General features: G+C 37.1%; 1 non-coding gene across 1 annotated transcript; it reads right to left on the bottom strand.

The window, feature by feature from the left end:
* Window positions 1-2,609: 2,609 nt before the first annotated feature.
* TRNAN-GUU (transfer RNA asparagine (anticodon GUU)) lies at window positions 2,610-2,683 on the bottom strand. The gene has a single exon. It is a non-coding gene; the product is annotated as a tRNA-Asn (tRNA).
* Window positions 2,684-9,204: the final 6,521 nt, after the last annotated feature.

Genomic DNA, 9,204 nt, shown 5'->3' with positions numbered 1-9,204 from the left:
CAACCAAGAAATAGTTCACGAGTCATTGAGAAAGGCTCTACTGATATTGGCACTTACATGATAATTGCAGTAACTCATCTTGTCTTTTGTTATTCAAACAGCCGTCAAATGTTATTACAATTCCCAAAAATCTCTTGAGAAGCCAATTAGTTTTTATGAGAATTTACATGACGAATGACCTGATATGCTCGTATTCATCATACCGCCCTTGATATTTGACCCCACATGCAACATCACAATTTTTAAGATGCTACCGTCTGATCCAGCGTGGTTTTTCTGTCGTATGAAGAATACGAGCATGTCCACTTCTTCGTATAATTTCTCTAGCTTTTATATTATGGAGGCCTCTGATCGGAGGGTTGGGATCATCCTAAGAACATGATTTTTGGGGCACAACTTGTTTATGTTGTGGCCCATGCATCATATGGACAGTTTGGAACATCCCATCGTGTGGCTTGTACAGTACTTTTTGAAAAATACTGGACTATACTGGCTTACACCATATAAAAACTAAGGGAATTGCTAGCGTCCATCGCAAAAGGCTTTTCGCGGCTGGCCTGTCGCATGTCAGACCAGCCACCTCGTGAATGAAGACAAAAGCGCCTAAGAAAAAAAAAAAAAAGTGTTCTGGTTTGACAATTTGCAAATAGAGCATCACATTTTAAGTCATGCCATAAATTTGTGACCAATATTCCCACGGTAGATTTTTGTGACTCGTAAAATGAGCGGAATGTCCATATAAGATGAAAATTATCTTGTAAAAAGACCAAAATACTTGAGACACTCAATAATATATATGTTTTGATAGGGTAAGTCCCACCAACTCAACTCAAACCATTCAATGGGTGGGGCCTTTTACTGTTTCTGAAAGGTTGGGTCCCACCAACTCAACTCAAACCCATGCATCGAGTGGGGCCCACCATTTTACTTCAAGTTTTGATAGGGTAGGTCCCATGATATCCACCTATGCATAGGGTGGGGCCCACTATTTTACACCTCATGCTTTGATGGGAGCACAAAACATCCTTTTACGATTAAAAAAAAATCTACCACAGGTATTTTGGTCACAGATTTGCAAAGTTCCCTCAAATGTGATGACTCTATTTGCAAATTGTCAACCGAAAAGACAAGTTGAGTTTGTGCAATTATTAAAACATGGTAGTGCCACATTAGCCTCAAGCTTTTACCATAAAATCAAGCCGGGGTTCAGGTTAATTCCAATTCATATTTAACAAAAGCTCAACCCGACCCGACCCAAGCCACACCCCTACAACTATGTTTTGGCAGCCATGACATTTTTTTTCAATGGAAATTTAGTTTATCCCATGGTGGGAGAAGGGCTAGGAGAGTGGGAGAGGGAGAAAATAATGAGGACGTGAGTGCAGAGTGTGAACCACAGGATTTGTGCTAATCTTATTAATTTCTATTAACATTCTGAGTGCTTATATAAAGCAGATAGGCATGAAAAGATAAGGATTTGATTAGCAAAAGATAATCTAATCTAAATCACTTGCCTAATCTAGCTACCTACCTCATATAGTAGTTAATTAATCTGACAGTGAGATCTTTCACACTAACAAGGAGAGGGTGAGATGTGGCCGCAAAACATGAAAAGAAATACTCTACTCGAAATAGAGTATTATTTTTCTTATTTTTCAGTCACTTAGCACCATCTCTTCATTCCTCTCTCTCCCTCTCTAATATTCCCAAAACAAATTCATGGCTGCCGAACATGGCCTACATGGTTCAAAACTAAAAGCCAATTGGAATTGGGGTTGGGCCTGTAGTTCAAGGGGTTGAGGCTTTGTTTCTCAACCTTGAGGTCTCAGGTTTGTGGCAGGTTCGATCCTAGCTTGTCAACCAAATGCCATTTTTTGAGGTTCTGATGTTGTCGGACATGAGGCGACTCATATGCTATTGGTTCCACACCAAATATGTAATTAACAAATCATCATTTCTTGGTGAAGCCCAAAATAAGGCTTTGTAGATCAAAGGCTTAGAAAATTTTATTCACAAAATCAATTGCAAACTTAGAAAGAAACAATAAAGAAATAAAATGGCATGTTTTTAAAAACGCACAAACTCAGCTTGTCTTTTCAGTTTTAATCGGCCTCGGAACTGTATTTACCTTTAACAGCTGTTTAAATTATAAAAGACGAGATGAGCTGATGCAATTATTAAAGGTGTTGCATTACCATGTTTTAATAATTGCACTAACTCACCTTGTCTTTTCTATTTTAACGGGTTTTGGAGAACTTTTGGGAATTGTAATAGCCTTCGACAGCTCAAAAATAATAAAAGGAGATTTGCTAGGGTCCATCGCAAAAGGCATTTTGCGGCTGATCTGTTGCATGTCAGACCAGCCAGCTCGTGAATGAAGACAACAGCTCTTGTCTCCATTCTTGAGGTGGCTGATATTTTGCGATGGACGCTAGCAATTTCCTAATGAATTCGTGGCTAGTCAAAATGCCTTTTGCAACGGACGCTAGCAATTACCTAATGAATTCGCGGCTGGTCTGTAGACAACGGCAATTCCCTAATGAAAGAGTGTAATTATCCAAACCATGGTAGTGCCGATATGAAAATGCTAAAAAAATACAATTTATAAACGCTAGAGGAAGGGCTTGAACCTTCGACCTTGTGGTTAACAGCCACACGCTCTAACCAACTGAGCTACTCCAGCTTTTGTTTCGTCTCCAACGATTATGATGATTTAATTTTTTTAATTTAATAATATAAAAAACTAGAGCACAACCATAACCATTCGTGAAAATAAGACAAACCTAGTAATCCAGAAAATTTAGTCATTTGCTTTGGATTCATGCCTCAAGTAGTTCGGTATTCCGATGAATTGACTCAGTCGATGCATTTGTGCTTGTGAAGTCCAGTATTTTTTAAAAAGTAGATTGGGGAAATCTATATATATCAGATGGTTAGGATCATTCTATGAAGATGATTTTCAGAATACAGCCTATCAATCATGTGGCCTGACAAATGAGCGGTTTGGATCATCCTATCAAATGAGCACCACTACGCAAACATACCATATAAATTCTCAAGTAAATTTATCATCATCAATCTTTTTTAATCAAATCTAGAAGAAATGAAGAAAATCAGCATTTTGATACATCAAGCTGCATCAATATTATTTCCATCCTTTGGGATTGGACTTATCCTCAAGGCAGGGACAAATAGCAATCCCATAGAACCAACCTCCTTGAATGGAACAACTATTTTGAGTAGGATGTTATTTCTTTACTTTAAATTTATAATTTTTTTTTGCCATATTTCTATGCACAGTTGTTATGAATGTATCTTTTTTTTTTTTCAAATAAAGAAATCTTAAAGCAAACTTTTCATTGTTGTAATCAGTTGAAGAAATGAAGAAAATCAGCATGATGATAGATCAAGCTGCATCAATAATATTTCCAACGTTTGGGATTGGACTTCTCCTCAAGGTAGGGACAAATAGTAGTCTCGTAGAATCTCCTTGAATGTAACAACTGTTTTGAGTAGGATGTTAGTTCTTTAGTTTTAATTTATAATTTTTTTGTCATGTTCCTAGGCGGATGATGTATTTCCAAATTGCATATTTGTTATGAATGTATCTTTTTTTTAAATAAAGAAGTCTTCTTTTCTTTCTTCATTTGGATTGGATTTTTGGTTTAGATTGTTCCTTGGGGTTGCAATGAGGGGGGCTAAAGAAGAATTTTACAGAAAAGTGGCATGGTGACATACTTATTCCATTGTCTTCATCTCCACGGAATGGGTTTTCTGACAACAGCTGATGTTCACACCCTATTCCATTGTATGTTTGATATGCTTATGATATCCTATTTAATTTCTGTATGCGTGTACCCCAAGTTCTATCATTTTTAAATTGAGCCATGAATATATCCTTTATCTTTTGCCAAATTAATCAACTCATTGTATTAATTGAGTTGTTGGAAAGTTGATGGTTGTTATAGATGGGATTCAATGAGTTTTCTTGCTAATGAGAACTGAGGAAAATGATAATTTTTTTGCTATTGAGGAATGAGTTGCCTTCCCCATGTTGTTCTCTTTGTCATTGTATTTAAATCCTGCTTTCCTTTGTTGATGCACGAGGTTTTTTACTAGTATATATGTAAAGCGGAATCCTCTAAGCCGTGGTGATGCCACGTGTCAGCCCCTCTCCAAAATCGCAATTAACAAAGGTTTCTAAAATCGCAATTAAGGTTTCTAAAATCGCAATTTGTTGCTTTGTGAGGAATTTAAACGCCTATTTTTGAGGTATTAAATATTGTATCGCTACTTTTAAGGCAATTTTAAAGCATTTAAGAGTTTCCATTAAATATTTCTCAATCCTCTCAACGTATATCTCTTCCATTTCCTAAACTCTTCACCTTTCCCAATTTACCTATAACGAGATTATACACTGTCTGATGTGGCTGCCACCTCAGCTCTTCCAAAACCAAGAAAAATAAGATAATTGTTTTGTATTCATTATTTTCGCCTCTTCATTGCAAAACGCATGCTATTCTTTCTAATACCATTCATAGGTTGCCGTTTCATTGCAAATCGCTTGCTATTCTTAATAATTGCAACCTGAAATATCCCTAATAATTGATTCCATTGCATCCGGTCAAGCTATTCCAAATTCAAAATGGATGCATGGCTAGAAGAAGGCCAATTCTGATCGTAACCCTAATCTCTCGAATATTTTCGTGGGTACTCCTCTTTCAGTGACAGGCATGGATCATGTAAAAAGATAGCTTGAGAAAGCGCCGTCCACAATCGCCATTCTGAAGTCCTTCAACCAACTACACCATTTTCTATATCAAGTCTCCGTTGGTTTATTAATCATGTAAATCAATACACCCACTGGCTGCTTTGGCAACACAAGTATAAATGGCCAAATCCTACTCTCTTTTTCCCTTCATGCACTTTGTAAATAAAAAGAGAAGACATCATATTGTGTCTGTGCAAACTTGCACATTTAAAAAAAAAAAAAAAATCTTTAATTACTTAAATAGTTTATGGTGCATTTATTCTCCATATGATGATCTTGAACTTTCTTTGGCTATCAAAGTTGGTCTTGCACTTAAGGCCTAAAACTCAAAGTTCCTTATATGAGACCATGTAATCAACATCAATTTAAAATCCCCAGTAATTAACATCAATTTAAAATGATCCAACGGCATGGATCGATTGATGTCATCAAGTAGGATTGGAATTGGGCTCTGAAAATCATATAGTTTTGGGTTAGATCAAGTAGTTTTCATACAAGAAAAGAAAATAAATTTCTAAATATTTAAAAACTGAAAAATCATGATGAAATGTCATCATGTACACATTATAACTACTAGTAAAATATGCACGTGCACCGCACGTGCCACTAAGTTATTTTACAATTTGTTTATTTCAATATTTATTAATGAATTAGTATAGCTTTTTAAAAATATTGTTCAATATTACTACGTAATTATTGTTAATTTAAGAAGAAATTTTATATTAGAATAATCAAAGAAATGGCAAAATGATCAATTAGTAGAAGAAACAGGGAAAAAAGTTCTTTGAAAGAACAAATAAACTTCTCTGATTTATTGGAGGAAGAAATAAATGTTGTGGGGTGGCATGGATCGAATGTTTGCCTGAAACTGAGTTTTTCCAGAGGCTCCCTTCAATTCATCATTCTTCTTGAAAGAAATGGGATATTTTTTTGCAAGGAGGAGAGAGTGTTTGAGAGGCAGAGAGATAAAACTGTAAACGTATCATATACATATCACAAACCTAAGCAAATCTGCATCAAGTTTCGAATCTATAAAAAATCAAATCATAATGATAGTTCAAGCAGAACCTAATTCTATCATTTCAGCAACCTATCAACATGCAATTCTCCAATTGCCAGCTTCCACCACCGAACAAGATCTCGCTATCTAGCGGTTTCTAAGAACCAAAGAACAAAAAACATGATAAAAATCTCCAAATCCTATTTCAAAATATCAGCAGAACACACACAACTCTTCCCGAAGCTTTTGATCAATCGGAGAGACTGGGCTCTTAGTAACAATTTTACCTACTAAGATTGATAAAAATAAAATGTAAATTAATTTAGAATAGATATTATACAGTCTATACGGATTTTCTTTTGAAAACCATAGGCACCTGATCAGGATTTCCGACTGAGAAATAAAAAAATATATAGAAATAAGAATTCCCACAAATAACATGGCAAATGGCAGGGACATTGCATCAGTGAAATGGCGAAAGTACCCTAGACAAATCCGACTTAGTGAAATGGCAGGGACATTGCAGCATTGAAGGCAAGGGCCCCGTGTGATGCACGGGCCGACAAAGAATTGTACATGTGATGGAACACAACATAAATAGGTTGTGCCCGTAAAATCATTTCCATAGGCTGATCCTAGCCCTCCAATCTATAGAAGTTTCCATAATTCTTGTTCCTCTTAAGGTGCCCGGAATTCGTCAATATTTTTACAGGTGTCCTGCATTCGTAATATCAAACTTTACGTAATTTGACCCTCACATAGTGAATAAGGAAAAGTAGTTTTTTCGTCATCGTTAGGGGTGTAACTTGGGTCGGGTTGAGGCCAACCCAAGGAACCCATTTTTCCAACCCAACCCGGTGTCCAACCCGGCTGGGTTCAACCCGACCCAACCCGATTTGTAATTTCCTCAACCCGACCCAACCCGATTCGGGCTGGGTTGGGTTGGGTTGACCCAATTTGATATGGTACCAATTGTTGACCACCTCAACTCAAGCCGGGTTGTTTTGGATTTTGGGAACCAATAGTGAGTCACCAATAATCAGTTTTTAACTCACAATCGGTTCTCAGAATCCAAAACAAACAGGGACTAACAATTAACAAAGGGAAATGTTATCCGCAGTACTATATTTTGATGATCACAGTCCTCACTTGATTAAAGTACGGTATGGCCCGCACCATAGGATTATCCAAACGGTCCATTGTGGATTGTGGAGACTATTTCAATGTTGAAAAAGAAAAACACATATACAGAACTTCTTCAGATGGAACCCAAATTCGGGTTTCGGGTTGCCCAACAACCCAACCCGACCCAACCCGATTTCCAATTTGGGTTGATTTTTCCCAACCCAACTCGATTTGCGAAAAATCTTAATCCGACCCAACCCAAATTCGGGTTGAACCCGACCCGAGTGGGAATATCCAAGAACATCGATGGTTTCAAATTATATATAGTGCTAATGTCCTCACTGCCATATTTTATAATGGCACTACTCACCGTATTTTGATGATCGCACTTCTCACTTTGTTAAAATGTACGGTATGGCCCGTGCCATAGGATGATCCAAACCGTCTATTAGATGGGCCACTGCCTAAATAGGTTGTGCCCTAAAAATAATTTTCATAGGTTGATCCTAACCCTCCGATCTATAGAGGGTTATAGGTTGATCCAAACCGTCCATGTGATGGAACACAACATCAATCGGTTGTGCCCGTAAAATCATTTCCATAGGCTGATCGTAGCCCTCCAATCGATAGAGGTTTCCATAATTGTTGTTCCTCTTCAGGTGCTCGGCATCCGTCAATATTTTGTAACTTGTCCCGAATGCGTCATATAACGTAGTTTTTTCGTCATTGTCATATGTCTATACCTCTTTTTGGTAGTTTTTTTTCGTAATTGTCATAGACAGGTACCATATGTCGGTACTTTTCGTATGCAATTGACGATTGTACCCTCAAATCATTTCTCATTCCGAGAAACTTCTAACATCAAAATGACTTAAATGCCCCCAACTAATAGGATACAGTAGGAAGTTTTTCTAAAAGAAGGGCATGGAATTATCATATGTAATTATTTTTTGGGAACAATCAATTTATACTGTGGCCCATTAAATGGACGGTTTGGATGATCCTATGATACAAGGCGTACGATTCTTTTGAAAAATACTTGATTGTACGGACTTACACCATAGGTTGTATGCCAAAAATCATTTCCATAGGATGATCCCAACACAGTTGCAGGGTTTCCAAATTATGTCATTTATCTATAGATTGTAGGGATGCGATGATCATTTCGGAATGATCAAATGGACGGTTTGGATCATCCTATGGTGTAGGCGGTAAAATATTCACTCCAATTTTTTATAGGTAAGTTGGGGTTTTGTGGGGACTCCTACCGGCTTATTAAAAAATAGTTCACTACATGGGCTTACACCATATATATTGTAACAAGAATCTTGTGACAAAGCTTGCAAACCAAAAACATATTTCTTACACTCCCTATTAAAAAAAAGTACTGTATAACTTACACCATAGGATGATCCAAACCGTCCAATTGATGGGCCACATCGTAAATAGGATGTTCCCAAAAAACACATTTCCATGCGATGATCCTAGCCATGCAGTCTATAGAGGAACGGCATATTTAGGAAACATTTATTGATTGGAGGGTTATAATTATCCTATGGAAATGAATTTTGGCACACAACCTACTTACATTGTGGCCCATCAAATGGATGGTTTGGATCATCCTAAGATGTAAGCCATACAGTGCTTTTTGAAGAACAATACTCATTGTAAGGACATACAGTATATATAAAAACTCTCATAATCACATCATTTCCCTCTAAATCATGGGGAAACGGGTCAAACTGGCCGGGTCAAAGTGACGTGAGAAATTTTACGGGTCGTTGGGCTTGGACCTGCACCCGGCCCGCGGTCAACCGGTTTTTTGACGTATGTTTTTAAGATTTTTTATATAGGGATTTGCTAGCCACCTTCGCCGAGCGTACTTTTCTGTTTGTTAGCCCATCATTTGCTGCGAAGTACGGTTTGTGCAAAGGTGGCTAGCAATACATAATAGCAATAAATAATAATCATGCGCGGGTACTAAGTTTTAAATGAAAAATTACGGGAAAATGGAAGCAAAGCAGAAGAATTACGAAAAAAATACAGGACAAGGGTACTAAAATATGACAATTATGGCCAAAATTACAAATAAAATTGAAAACTTATGACAATTACGAACAAAAAAGGCAAAAAGGAGACAAGTGACGTCTTTTTTTTAAACTCTTGTGGAAGGGCATATGAGAAGCGGAAATGACGAAAAAGAAGTAGTGAAAAAGGACATACTTGGGAGTTTTATGAAAATTAAGGCGGGACGCATAAGGAAATAGCAGGAAAGACGCAGACGATTTTTCAGAGATTTTCCCTTTTA

The sequence above is a fragment of the Tasmannia lanceolata genome, unplaced genomic scaffold, assembly GCF_043159265.1.
Source record: "Tasmannia lanceolata isolate RefF3 unplaced genomic scaffold, GAP_Taslan_0.1 ptg000008l, whole genome shotgun sequence".
In the NCBI taxonomy this organism is placed as follows: Eukaryota; Viridiplantae; Streptophyta; class Magnoliopsida; order Canellales; family Winteraceae; genus Tasmannia; species Tasmannia lanceolata.
Note: the sequence above shows the minus strand (reverse complement) of the source record. Positions and strands in the feature narration are given on the sequence as shown.